Source organism: Anabrus simplex, chromosome 3, assembly GCF_040414725.1.
Source record: "Anabrus simplex isolate iqAnaSimp1 chromosome 3, ASM4041472v1, whole genome shotgun sequence".
Classification (NCBI taxonomy): domain Eukaryota; kingdom Metazoa; phylum Arthropoda; class Insecta; order Orthoptera; family Tettigoniidae; genus Anabrus; species Anabrus simplex.
The window spans coordinates 409901282-409916665 of record NC_090267.1 but is presented as its reverse complement, the minus strand read 5'-3'; positions in this window follow the sequence as shown (position 1 = coordinate 409916665).

The window sequence follows — 15384 nt, the reverse complement described above, 5'->3', positions numbered from 1 at the left end:
CGCTATAATCTAGGCTATCAATAATGTTATTCGAACTGAGTGAAATGGTAGTTTAGGGGAAGACCTGAAATGTAATCTATATATAAAATAAGTGTTTTGCCTGTGCATTGCTCAGAATTTGAAATGAATGATATTTCTGTATCTGTCATGTCTACAGTTACAAGGAAATGCATTTTTACTTTTCCGTAATTTCTGTCTGTCTGTCTGTCTGTCTGTCTGTCTGTCTGTCTGTCTGTCTGTCTGTCTGTCTGTCTGTCTGTCTGTCTGTCTGTCTGTATGTACACGCATCAATAGAAAACGGCTGAAGATAATTTGATGAAAATCGGTATGTAATGTCGGGTGATGAACCACTGCAATCTAGGCTACAAATTATTTTATTCACGTTGAGTGAAATGGTAGTTTAGGGGAAGGCCTGAAATGTAATTCTCAAATAAGTTATTTATGTTATTAGTGGTCGTATCGATAAATACTACATAACTAACATAACTTTAGTTATGTCGTAAGTTAGTAGTAGTTATGTAAGAAGTTATTAAATTTCCGATCACTTATGTCTTATACATTGTTACCGTACCGCATATAATCAGAGATATTCATGAATTTGGATTTTTGTTACTAAGTCCATATCAGCGTCGAGTCACGAGAAAATGGGTGAACAGAATTTAGTGAAAATCGGTATGTAAAGTCTGAGAATAAGGAACTACAGTCTACGATATAAATAATTTTGTAGGACACCCTAATATGACAGAGTCGAAAGAAAACTAATGTGAAGGCCTGCAATATACAAAGCTCATAAACTTTATCAACAATAACATTACATTGACCATTGTTTGTTGTGATGTGCTTTTTGTCTTCTGTTTCCTCTCATCCCCGATAGATAGGATTATTGCAGCGTACCGAGGTTTTTTTTAATTTGCTTGACGTCGCACCGACACAGGTAGGTCTTATGGCGACGATGGGATAGGAAATGAATAGTGGTGTGAAGAAAGCGGTCTTGGCTTTAAGGTACAGCCTGGTGTGACTGGTGTGAAAATAGCAAACCACGGAATACCATCTTGAGGGTTGCCGGCAGTGGGGTTCGAATCCACTATCTCCCGGATGCAAGCTCACAGCTGCGCGCCCCTAACCACACGGGCAACTCGGCTGGTCGTACAGACTGTAACAGCCTGCCTGTATATTGGCTGGAAGTAGCTGGGGAGTAAGATAACTTTCTTCTTTAGCATGACATTCCTCTGGTTCATACATTTTCTGATATATCTGGTACGTAACACACTGGTTCATCATAGTATTCGAGCTATTCAATCCCTACTCTGAGGCACTGATTGGAATGAGTAGTGTGCATATTTAACGGAATAATGACAGAGGAGTGTTCACGGCAGTCTGCGACCTGGTTATTCCAGCTCTGGAACTTTGGACTCTTAGATCGGCACCGTAGTACTGTTCGTTGAAAGTGAGGAAGTGTGCGGTTTTTCATTTGATCGAGTATTTTATATGATAACATTGCTTTCAATCGCTACATTCCTACTGACGTTTTTGTAATGACCTATGTTGAATTCAGTTAGGAAAACCACCAAGTCAGTCTTTCTGAGAAATCACGTAGCGAAGCACGGGTACATCAGCTAGTCTTCTTATAAATAAAGTTCCGCTGTCTGTAATTCCTTTTGTTTTGCCAAATTTTCAAATATATATCCGTTTTAGGTCAACTCAAGACCGAATCGGCGGTTTTTACTTTTCGTGTCTGTTTGTCTGTCTGTTCCACCATCACGTCGAAAAGGCTGGATAGATCTCAACCAAACATCATATTTAGAATATACTTATCCCGGGGAAGGTTTCGATATGCATATCATTTTAAAATCTTTGAAAATACGGGGTTTTTATAGCAAAACCTCCATTTTCTCTTATACTACTGATTTTCTGTAAACTCTGTGGACCGTATGTGAAAGGTCTCTTCATTATAAACAACTTTCGTTATGTTCATAATTTACCTTACTCTTCAAATGACGGAGAAATTTACTATTTTCTGTCGATACCATGCTCTGCATTGAGTGACCGACAGACCGACAACGAATATATGGGTTACCATGGCAACGTCTCTGCTTGCCAGCAGGTAAGTAACGTATTGCCATTTTCCTCATCATTCCTTTAAATTCGTGGTTGTTCCTTGGGTAGAAAGCAAGAGAGTCGTCAATCGGCCATACTGCGGGATATTGGCGGAATATCATCGGAGGTTATAACCGTCCTCGAATAGCTTAAGTAATAACACAAATATTCATCTTTTTATCTGATTACCTAAGAATCCCTGCGCCTAAATTTCTCTCCGATTACCGCTTTCTTATATCCATAACTCACACCGGCATAATTTATTGAGGAGCATTTGATTTTCCAATACATTCACTTGGTATTTACATATTTGTCGTCATCCAGATGTCCTCAGTTATAATCCATTTTCTATTAATTTCAACTTACTAAACTGTATTATTTTCTTCGTTAATTACCACGTATGTATGCGAGTGCTAATCCCGAATGCTGGACACTCTTTCTTTGAGGAAATATTCCAAGCTATGCAAATGTATAACTTTTGGCCTAGGAAAATTCCAAAATATGGATGCAATTTTAACGACGGTGCAGACCTTCGTTTCGGGGTAATTGGTGGCTAATCAGTAAGTCGTATCACAAGTCAGAAAGCAAATGGCGTTTCATTTTGGAGAGATCTACAACTTTTGTCCTATGACTTTTCGTCGTATTTTTATCCCTAATACGTTAAATACAGCTGTATTTCTCGATTTCAAGTTGATTTTGTACTTTTACACGTATATGTTATCATTTGGCACACTTATAGGAAAGGTAGAATCATGACATTCGGCACGCACATTGACATGACCATTGGCCATGTTATAGAGAAATTTTATGATTCTAGCTCTCACGTGAGTATCACAAATATAAAGTAGTAAGTGAAAACTGTACAAAATTTCACCCCATTCAATGACTCTAACTCAATCTAACACATAAATATAGGAGATACGAGAAGATGTCATAGGACCAGCCATGTAGAGCACTGAAACGGGCGTCTGATGGTGAAGTCCGTTTGTAGATACGTCGTACAGTTTCAAAGCAGTAACTATCGAAATAAAGGTCTTCACTTTTAGAGTGTGTCTGTACATTGACAATTTTGGCGAAATTTCCATACAGTTATCCGTTTCAGGTGTAATAATGACCATCTGCATATATTCAGTTTTGGTGTCTGTGTTTGTTTGTTTGTCTGTTCGTCTCTAACTTGGAAACTACTGGATATATTTCCACCAAACTTGATATTTAGAATCCACCTGTCCTTTGGTAGGTTTTAGGGCAAATATTGTTTCTAAATCCCTGAATTGACTGGGGGATTATACGAAACCGAAACCGTGATTTTGCATTCCCACAAAATATACACAACCTGCCTTTAATGGAAATGAATTTCTAAGCCCTTTTCCTCATGTGCATCATTTCAATACGAGGATTAATAAGGGAGATATCATTAACTGACCGTTTTCCGGTACAAGTCCCACCGGACTTACCTCAATAGCGAGTGCGTGTAAAGCGTATTTTTTACAACTTGAAAACTACTGAAGTTATTTGAGTCAAACTTTACATTAACATCCACCTGTCCAACGGTAGGTGTTAATCGTCAATAACATTTCATGTTCCCGGAATGGACTGGCGGTTTATAGACCTCGTGCGAATGGCGAAATTTTACCTGCTGGCGCTCCTAGCGGCAACTCGCTCAGAACATTCATGTGACGACTGTGTGTAGTGGCTTGTGCGGGAGAATCAAGTGTGACAGTGAAGGAAGCCATTTAAAGCTGAACTGTCGTCGTCCATAGAGATTTGTGTGGACTTTCAGAATATTCGTTGGGATAAGTCATATTTCAGTAATCACATATTCCAGGTGAAAGAACGATTGGGAGAAGAAATATCCAGCTTCTGTTTGAGGGAAACGAGCATTAATAAAACGCCTTATGCAGTTAAACTTACAGTAATAGTTACCTTTCTTTTTGCACCATAAGTCATATGTATATACAGACTATTAATTTCAAACATAACTTTAATATACAGTACACATTTTCCGTGTCCATTGCCGTTGTAAATTATTTTTTCATTAATTAATGCTAGTCTTGTTTTAACATTTAACAGATCGATTGCAACAGGAATATTCAGCCAGCCGAGTGTGAATGCAAAGCAAGCCTTCCCAAATGCTGTAAGCATTTTGCTGCGCTTTGCATTTATATTAATACAGAAAGATTCTTCGAAGATTTCCTTTATGCAACAATGGGAAAAACCGAAAAATGTTGCCGCAGAATATTCTAAAGGTGAACATTTAGGAGAAATGTTCAAGGACAGATTAAGTAAGCGGCTAGTTTGTAGCGTACTGGAAAGTGAGGGATTTGAAACATTCAGCAAAACTGAACTATATGATAAAATTAAATTTATAGACTGCTTTTACAAGAATTTTGAAGGCCGAGTGTGAAGGTGAATCCTTAATTATCTCCAATTCGACTGTTGAAGCTACCGTGGATGATGGCTGTAGAACAGAGCGAAACAAGACTTTTACTTCAGTGTCTACAGCAATTAGACCTTCAAAACGTTAATAAACTGTTTAGATGCTATGGAATAAATTACTTGTCAAGTGGTAAGATATCAATAGTGCCAAACAATTATTATGAGTGCACGTTGCAAAGTGACATCCTGAATTTTTATTATGACAACGTAAAAGTCACAAAATCGTAGACGTATGCGATTGCGACTAGGGCTCTGCGTGGTTCGATCAAAGACAATTACACATCTGCCAGCCAGAGTGTTCACAAGAACATGACACTGCAGAGTGGAGATTTTAATAAACTGCCAACTCAGCTTCTTTCTAAGGACATAAACAGTCCTGCAGTGAGATATGGCAGAGATAATGAGCTGAAGGCACTTCAGGAGTTCTGTTTATCGTCCCAATTTTGCGTGTCACAGCTGGGTTTGTTAAATAAACGAAGAGCAACCCTAGTAGCCTGGATGGGATAGTGCTAGGTCAGGACTGATCCTCTCTTTTGGAGATTAAGTTCCCTTACTCGTGTTGGGAAAAGCCCGTGATTGATGAGAACATGTGTAATGTTCCAAATTTGTATATTGACATTGATGGCGATATCAAGTTAAGGAAACTCACGTATATTACACCCAGGTACAGGCATCATTGTATATTTTGAACCACAACTCCCGTGACTTTTTGTAAATTCTCCAAAGAAAAGTGTGAAAGTGGGTGTCTCCAGAAAAGAAGAATTCCTTTCAAATATTATTCTCACGGCACGGAGGTTTTATTTCGAACATTACCTTCCACTAATTGTCAAGCGTTATGCATAGTGTTACATTGTTACCATACTCAAGCATAGATTTTACCACTATTCAGACATTTCAAACATGCTATAATTTCTACTTGAGTTAGAAGTAAAAAAAAATTAATTAAAAATAGTGAACTAAATCGATGTAATCATGTGCAATTCAATAATTATATAATCATGTTTAAGTTTAGGCCTTTACCTAAAATATACTAGTCGTCTGTTTTATTGATCGGAGGACTGAAGTTCACTAAGACACCTACGAGACGAACAATTTTGTCTAAAAGAGTTAGGTACAAATGTGTGCTTATTGTTTGGGAATACGAAGAATTTCGTTCCAGGAGGACAATTTGTATAGGAATAGTTACATCCAACCACAGACCAATTTGTTCTACTCTTTGTAGAACTTTCTTCCGTCTCGAATTTGATTTCGTATCTCAACAAACGCAGGCTGATAATCGCGTTGCTTCACTTCACTGACGAGAGCAAGTCACATGAACTATTCGAGCAACTTGCCACCAGAGCGCAGCAACATCCATGCGCACGAGGTCTATAGGGAACCGAAATGGTGATTTTACTCTTACACAATATATACAGTACAGTACAATACCAACCTGACTGGAAATCGACCAAACGTGATGGAATTCCATCTCTAAAACTTTTCTTCATGTGCATTTTTTCGACAGGAGGATTAATAAGGGAGATATCATAAACGGTCCGTTTTTCAGGTTAAGTCCAGCGGATATAGCCCAAAATGTGTTGTACGTGGAGCAGGTTCCTTATCTATCTATGCAAATAAAATCGTAACGACTGTGTGCCTGTACATTGACTATTTTGGCGATTTTTCGTCCAACTACACGTTTAAGGGGTAATAATGTCCATCTGCATATTTTTTTATTTAGTTTCTTGAAAGTCCTAATTTTTACACTCCTTACCGAAAACCCAGATTGCGGCATAATCTGCCAGTCGAAGAAGGATATTGAAATTTGGCAAAATTATACGTTTTAGCCTGTAACGGACGGAAAACTTCCCAAGATCTTTAAATGTTTCCCTTTTTATCCCGAAGAATATCGAAATATGGAGGCAATTTTAATGATGGTGCAGACCTTCGGGAAGTATTATCAAATAACGGATGGCACAATCCCTGTTCAATTTGGAGTGATCTACAACCTTGGTCTTACGACATTTTGTCGTATTTCTATCCCTTTTACGTTTGATTTTTCTCTATTTCTCGATGTTAAGTAAATTTGGACTTTTCACATACATAATTCATACCTTCCATCACTTATAGGAAAGATAGAATCATCAAACTCTACACGAAAATTGGTCCACCCAGCAGCCATATATGAGCCAAATGCTATGTATGTAGCTGTCACTTAATTATCCGAAAAGCAATGCAATGTGAGATAATCTTACACAAATTTTACCCTATTCCACGTTTCTAAGTCAAACTGACCCGTGAATAGATGAGATATCATAAGACCAGCAATTTAGGCCGCTAAATCCTGCGTCTTATGGTACAATCCTTTCTCGATATGATGTTCCGTTTAGCAGCAGTTAATCTGTAAATGAAGGTCTGCAATATTGTAAACAAGCACATTCTTTCGTATGTCGATATTCAATGATGTCGATTTTGTATCGATCGAGAAAGGGTGTGTCTGCTATTGTAATCAGTACTCCCCACACCGACTTTGACTGGCAGTAGGAATGGGGTCCTTCTCCAATTCCTGTGTAACTGGCATTAATAAGGCAGACCTACCATTGTAATGAATAATTCACTTCTCGATTTGACTTGCAAAAGGCAAGGGAGCATGCAGTTTTGTTCAAAACTTCCCTTACCCGATTGTGTTTGGCTGTAGGCAAGCGTTCCCGCAGTTATAAACAGATGTACCCATCTAAAATGTGACTGGCATTAGGCACACTGGCCTGCTATTTTGATGGAAACTCACCAACTTGGTGTGACTGGCAGTAAGCTGTCTGGCAGTTGGAAAAAGGGCCTGTCATTATAATGATAACTGCACAACTCAATTTTGACTGGTTGTAGGGAAGTTTCCCGCCATTATAATAAAAACTCCTCAATTTGTAATATGTCTGGAAGTAGGAAAGGGGGGCCGCCATTGTAACGGAAACTCCCCAAATCGATTGTGACCGCGCAGTAGGCAATGGGGCCTGCAATTATAATATAAACTTCCCAACTCGATTGTAAATGGCAGTAGGCAAGTGAGCCTGTCGTTATCATCACAAATCCGTAACAAGCACTTTACATTGGAAACAACGTATGGGGACCTCTCCATGCTGTTTCTCGGATAACGCTAAGAGACATGCTATTTTAAAACAATCTTATTTACTGCATGTACAGTATTTACTTCAATATTCGTATACAATGCAGTATACCGTAGCGAAGCACGGGTACATTTGCTAGTTGAACTATAAATCACATAATACTGCACTATAGAGCTTGCGCGCTTAACATTACAAAATTACTTCGAGAACTGGCAGGTATTTGCAAGGAAAAGTAGCCTCGGCGGAGAATCATCACACAAGGAAGAGGTAAACAATATACAGAAGCTCTTCTCTGCTGCATCCCTCCTTCCAAGATTATCTCGGCTTAACACCTTACGCACCGAATTACATAATGATCTAAAAACATTCACCTACACTATCTAAACTGAGAAAAATGTAACTTTCATACATTTTACATGAAATTATCCTTCACATTTACATGAAATTATCAATCCATGTTTTTTTTAATGCAATATGTTCGGGGCATCGACCTATAGAGATTTTTGCCCCTGTCAATCCATGTTAATGTAATGTCCAAAAATGTTCTAGAGAGGCGCGTGCCTTCACGCCCTTACAAAGGAACCGTTCCAGAGAAAGCGCAGCCGCCACTCTTCGTAGCATAGATAAAGAGACAGATAAGGAAACAATGGTTCAATAAACTGTATTAAGTCGTGATGTCACAGAGGAAGAGAAACCTTGATAAAGGTCGATACGGAAACATGATTATCTGGTATCTCGATCTGACAAACGGGTGCGTTGTTTGAGAGCCACCGTAATTTAAAGAATACGACAGGCCTCAAAAAATGTGAGAACAACGGAATCATTTTGAAGGATGTTTGGAAATTGAAGTAGAAGTGGGAGCAGAGTTCGAAGAAATGCATAGGCCTACGGATACAACTCTATACAAAAGTTGACAACACAATAGAAACCGCCCAATCCAGGTGAATATCTATAGGGCCTTTCGTATAAACCCAGACCGTCCAGCGGCGTTTCTACTCTCCGAGACCTAAGCAGCTGTACGGGAGGTGCGCGCATTATTCTTGACCTTGCAAGGAGCGTGCACGTGTTCGACCTACGTAGGTGGATCAAAAGGTTAGTTGCACTAACGCGCCGCAGCAGCGCGCTGTGTGTCGCAAACGTGGGCACAGCGGAGAAACGGACAGACACTGCCCACACCTCTGTTAGGCAGGTCGCTGTGGTGTCTCGTATAGTATTGTGTGAATAGCAGCCAAATGCAATGGCTTGTCAACTGGATGTTCACTCCAAATAGGAGGTGCGTGCGACGATCCGATTCCTATGGATCAAAAAGAAGAATTGCACGGACATTAATCGTGAAATTAGTGCTGTTTATGGGGAGCGGGCCATTTCCCTGCAAGGTATCGTAAAGTGGTGTCAGCAATTCGAAGCCGGACGCACGGATATCACGACAAGCATCGCGAAGGCAGGCCCGCAACGTCCAGGACCCGTGCAAAGGTCAACTGTGTAAATGCGATCATTAGACAGAACCGGTGCATTAAACAGAGAGAAATCGCGACACAGCTGAACATGTCGTATGGCAGTGTGTTCGCCATTGTTCACGAGGACCTTGGATATCGTAAGGTGTGTCAAAGATGGGCCCCACGTCTTCTCCCCGATGAGCACAAGGGACAACGTTTTCAATCCTCCCTCGCATTTTTGCAACGCTATGCCGCAGACGGCAAGGGGTTTCTGCGGCGAATCGTCACAGGCGACGAAACGTGGGTCCACCACTTCACCCCCGAAACGAAGCGAACATCAATGGAATGGGTGCACCCCTCATCACCACAACGAAAGAAGGCCAAGGTTCAACCTTCAGCCGGTAAGGTTATGGCGACAATGTTCTTTGACATGGTGGGTAGGCTGGACTTGGAATTCACGCCGAAAGGAACGACGATCAACGCGGTGGCGTATTGTCAAACGTTGCACCGGTTGCGTAAAGCGATTAAAGAGAAGCGCCGGGGGAAATTGAGCGCCGGTGTGATTTTGTTGCACGATAACGCGACACCTCACAAGGCCCGCGAAACGAGAGAACTGCTGCAGCGTTTCAAGTGGGAGGTCTGGCGACATACACTCTACAGTCCCGACCTAGTGCCATGTGACTTTCATCTGTTCGATAAGCTCAAAACGAAGCTCGGTGGTCGACGTTTCCAGACCGATGAGGAGGTGAAGGCCGCTGTCTCCGAGTGGTTGCAGAACGCTGGAGGAAATTTCTATGCATCCGGCATCGACAAGTTGGTTGTGCGTTCGCAGAAATGTTTGGAGTCTCTTGGAAACTATGTGGAAAAGTGATTACAGTGTATGTCGTTATAGTCGTGTTGCTGTTGTATAGGTGGTGTAATAAATGGCCATAACTGGGAAGTGCAACTTATTTTTTGATCTGCCCTCGTAGCATCAGTAGCCAGCCTGAGCTTCAGATGTTAACATGCTGAGACAGTTCTCATTGCAACACCGTATTTTCGTATGTAAAAGTTATTTTAAGAACGACTCGGCTCGACAGATACACGATGCATATTTTGTTAAGCAATTTCCTGGTGAAGTTTCACCTTCATGAGCACCGATTCACGTAAATGTAAATAAATTTGAAACTACTGGCTCAGTGCTCAATAAAACATATGCGCGCACACGAAGAGTTTTAACAGGAGAATAGCTAGTAGGTGGCATTCGTGCTAATCTTGATCGGTCACCAAATAAATCACTCACAAAATTAGCACGACAAGTAGGGGTTTCGGTTTCTTCTGCACACAAAGCTACAAAGCTGTTACACATCAAACCGTACAGATTTACACGGGCCCGTTGTGCTGATCCAGCCACAAGAGTGAAATATTGTGAGTGGCATCGTGCATCATTGAATGATCGTTTATTCGAACCACAGCTTGCCTTCTTTCCTGATGAGGTCGGTTTCATCTTAATGGTCGTGTAAACAGTCATAACTCTCGCTATTGGTGTGCAGAAAATCCGAATGGTGTCCCTCATTATGAAGGATGACACTTCCAGCATCTTTTGTACGGTTTCATATAAGATTGTATACACGCTGGAAGCATTAAGGCCGCGCGCGACGTTAAGTTGGGCTAAGGCAGCTGCTGTAGCGAAGAGTACAGACACCGTGCGCTCGGTCTGGGCTTATAAGAGAGACCCTGTATCACGACCATGCATCGCATCTTTGCACGTGTGAGATATTGTAGTATCGGCCAAGCGGTGAGGGGGCAGCGTGCCTACCACTTACCCGGGGGCCCCGGATTCGATCCCCGGCCATGCCAGGGATTCTTTACCTGCATCTGAAGGTTGATTCGAGGTTCACTCAGCCTACGTAATTACAATTGAGGAGCTATCTGACGGTGATATGGTGAGATAACGTTCCCGGTCTAGAAAGCCAAGAATAACAGCCGAGAGAATCCGTCGTGCTGACCACCACACGATACCTAGTAATCTGCAGGCCTTCGGGCTAAGCAGCGGTCGCTTGGTAGACCATGGCCTTTCGGGGGTTTTGCGCCATGGGGGGCGGGGGTGATATTGCTGTCGACATTCTCTCGACCTGCCTTGTCTGCAACAACGAGAATGCAGAGCAAACTTTAAAGAACAAACGAAAGAACATGGTTCATACGTTTACTCCACCTTGTGGGTGATCATGTGCATATTAACCACGGTTGTAAAAGCGCAGTGCCCGTGCTAGAAATACCTGTGCTCGAGTGCGCAAGTCGCTTCCCCTCAATCGTCTTGTACTTCTCCACGTTGCTCACTCAGGGCTGTGCACGCCCAATGGTGATAGGCTCAAGTTACCTGTTTTCGTCTACAAGTAATGGTTAAAACATTCATCTGCATTTGACATAGTAATTGTTAGTGTGTGTTTGTATTTGTGTACTTTTGTATCAACACGGTTGTTTGAAGAGATGCTATTTTTATCTTAGACTAATTTCTTTTAAGTTTATACAAGCATGACGTTTTGCTACAGAAGCGATGTAGCAGCGACTTAGTATAGGCATAATTCTGCTTCATAATTGTTCATAGGAGAGCTGAGCATATAAAAACCCCTAAAAAACTGTCCTTTATTTTGTACTTCATTGCGAATGACAACCTTTTAAGTAATTGAGTTGGTGAGACCAAGAAGAGAAAGATCCCACTTTCTTTTTCTTTTTTTACAAAACGAGCTGAAATAGCCATGTTGTTCTTCGTTTTAAAACGAATCTGTTTACCTGAGAAAGGAAAATATTCCACCAATCATCATGCGCCAGTAACCCGTTAAATATCTCACGAGAAGGATGAATTTTGGAACATTCTGGATGCCCTCCTTCGAGCAATTCCCCAGGATGAGTCCATTATTCTTGGAGAAGATTTAAATGGACATGTCGGGTCTCACAAAGAAGGATATATGCGATGCCATGGAGGACATGGGTTTGGTGTGCGAAACGATTACGGATGTCAGATACTCGATTGCGCAGAGGCTCATGATCTGATTGTTACCAACACATATTTTAAAAAGAGGCCAACACATCTGGCTACTTATACAAGCGGTAGTCATGCTATTCAGATTGATTATTGGCTAATCCGTCAACAAGATTTTAAGCTGGTAACGGACACTAAAGTAATTCCGTATGACAGCATTGCCCCTCAACACCGATTGCTTGTCCTCGATATTCGTAGCAATGTTACACAACCCAAACCTAAACCTAAGACTGGGCCTGACCGAATTAAGTGGTGGCGGATGAATGCCCAACGAAACGAGTTGATGACAGCCTTGACAAACTTCTCCGTGAAGTCCGATCAATCGGTTCAAGACATGTGGAAAGATGCTGTGGAACAGATACATCAGGCGGCGACAAAAACGTTGGGGAAAACCATACCCGGACGAAAATATATTGATAAACAAACCTGGTGGTGGACAGACGAAGTCAAGCAAGCAATCAAGGAGAAAAAGATAGCCTACAAGACTTGGTGGAACTCACGTCTTGATACTGATCTTCAGCAATATCGCGACCTGAAATCTGCAGCAAAAAGAGCTGTAGCTGCAGCAAAGGACCATTATTACCAGTCACTATACGACCAGCTCGACACCATCAGAAGAAAACAATATATATCGTCTTGCTAAGTCCCGTCACCGTTCAACTCAGGACATTGGACACGGCATGCACATCAAGGGAGCCGACGCCAAACTGCTACGAGATCAACAATCCATTCTCCAGCGTTGGGCAGATTACTTTAATAACATTAGCAACAAAGAATTTACGCATCCACCAATTTCTAATCCTGATCCTATCGTAGGCCCTGTTCCCTCAGTTACATCCGAGGAAGTAATGCTTGCCATTAGCAAAATGAAAAATGGAAAAGCAACTGGTTCAGATGACTTACCAGCGGAAATCTGTAAAATGCTCGGAAAGCCTGCTTCAGAGTTCCTTGTCTCACTCTTCAACCAAATCATCGCCGAGAAACAGCTTCCACACTCAAGGACAACTAGCACAACAGTTCCAATCTGGAAGGGAAAAGGAGATGTGAGTGATTGCTCGACCTATCGCCCTATACGACTCCTCTGTCATACTTTCAAGATCTTTGAACGTGTACTTGACAGCAGACTCAGATGTATTGTCTCTGTAACACCAAACCAGTGTGGATTTGTTAAGGGATGCAGTACCATCGATGCTATCCATGCCACACGCCTCTTGATGGAAAAGCACAGAGAGAGACAGAAGAGTGTACACATGGCATTTCTAGACCTAGAAAAGGCTTTTGACCGTATCCCACACGAACTTATTTGGCGAGCTCTTCGCTGTCATGGCGTCCCTGAAGAGTATGTAAGCTGGGTGCAACTTCTGTATCGCAATTCCACTAGTGTCGTCCGGAGTCCTGCTGAAATCTCTCCGCCTTTCGATATCACTGTGGGTGTTCATCAAGGTTCTGCCCTTTCACCATTGCTATTCATCCTCTGCATGGATACGGCAACAGCTGACATACAGACTTCACATCCCTGGAGCCTTCTTTATGCCGATGATGTGGTATTTGCACAAGAAACACGTCCTGAACTCCAGCATCAGGTTCAAACGTGGAAGGACAGACTGGCTGAAAATGGACTGCGCCTCAATATCCAGAAGACAGAATACCTGGAATGTGGCCCCCAAACCAGAGGTACCATAAGTATCAGTGAAGAAGACCTGTAGAAGACCATGCAATTTAAGTACTTGGGATCCGTCGTCACCTCAAACTGTGACACCATTCCTGATACTCGGATGAGGGTAAATGCAGCTTGGCTCAAGTGGAGACAGGTCACTGGAGTCTTCTGTGATAAAAAGATGCCTCAATATCTAAAGGCAGAAGTTTATAAGAGTGTGGTACGGCCAGCAGCGATCTATGGGACTGAATGTCGCCCCATGACGAAACAACAGGAGCAAATGTTGACAACCATGGAGATGAAGATGCTTCGATGGTCCATGGGGCTGACCCGATGTGACCACATAAGGAACATCCGGGTAGGTGCACCTACAGTACCGTCATTTTCTGTACTTAGCCTACTCATTCGTGTACTTACCGCTGCACACAATGCCAGACTGCGTATCCTTTATAATTATGTTATACTGCGTCAAAATAGACCTCGGTAGAAATGAAAGAAATGAACGTCCTAGTCGCTTGTTGACACGTATTTACAGAATGGAGAAGGCCCGTGGTTGGCTATTCGCATAATCTGCACGAACAACATTCAGCTCTGACTACCTGTAGGCTTATAACATGCTACTCGCCACACAATGCGGAGACAACGCTCTCGAGATTTCTCGAAATTTCTCGCGAGAAACAGAAATCTTGAGACCCCGTTACAGACTGACTATCACTAGCCACCACTAGTCAGACTGAAGATGTTGCAAGTAAAGACTAAGAAACTCTGCAAAGACTAAAAGGAGAAGAACTGATGTCTTTTCTGAAATGAAAAAATGAAAGGACGTATGGCTTTTAGTGTCGGGAGTGACCGAGGACAAGTTCGGCTCGCCAGATGCAGGTCTTTTTGATTTGACACCCGTAGGAGACCTGCACGTCGTGATGAGGATGAAATGATGATGAAGACGACACATACACCCAGCCTCCGTACCAGCGAAATTAATAAAATTATGGTTAAAATTCTCGACCCTGCCGGGAATCGAACCCGGTACCCCTGTTACCAAAGGCCAGCACGCTAACCATTTAGCCGTGCAGCCGAACTTTTCTGAAATGTAAATATGTCCCTATAACTTATACAATCCATTTTTTGTGTTTTGAGGCAATAAAATCTTGTGATTAACAGTGAAAAGTTATTTGTGTATTATCCTTACTATTTTACACAGTTGAGACCAAGAAGGGAAAGATTCCACCAACTTTGAAAACATATCAGAGCTGAAATAAAGATTTGAAAAACAAACCACGTCCGCCTCTGTGGTGTAGTGGTTAGCGTGATTAGCTGCCACCCCCGGAGGCCCGGGTTCGATTCCCGGCTCTGCCACGAAATTTGAAAAGTGGTACGAGGGCTGGAACGGGGTCCACTCAGCCTCGGGAGGTCAACTGAGTAGAGGTGGGTTCGATTCCCACCTCAGCCATCCTCGAAGTGGTTTTCCGTGGTTTCCCACTTCTCCTCCAGGCGAATGCCGGGATGGTACCTAACTTAAGGCCACGGCCGCTTCCTTCCCTCATCCTTGCCTATCCCTTCCAATCTTCCCATCCCTCCACAAGGCCCCTGTTCAGCATAGCAGGTGAGGCCGCCTGGGCGAGGTACTGGTCATAC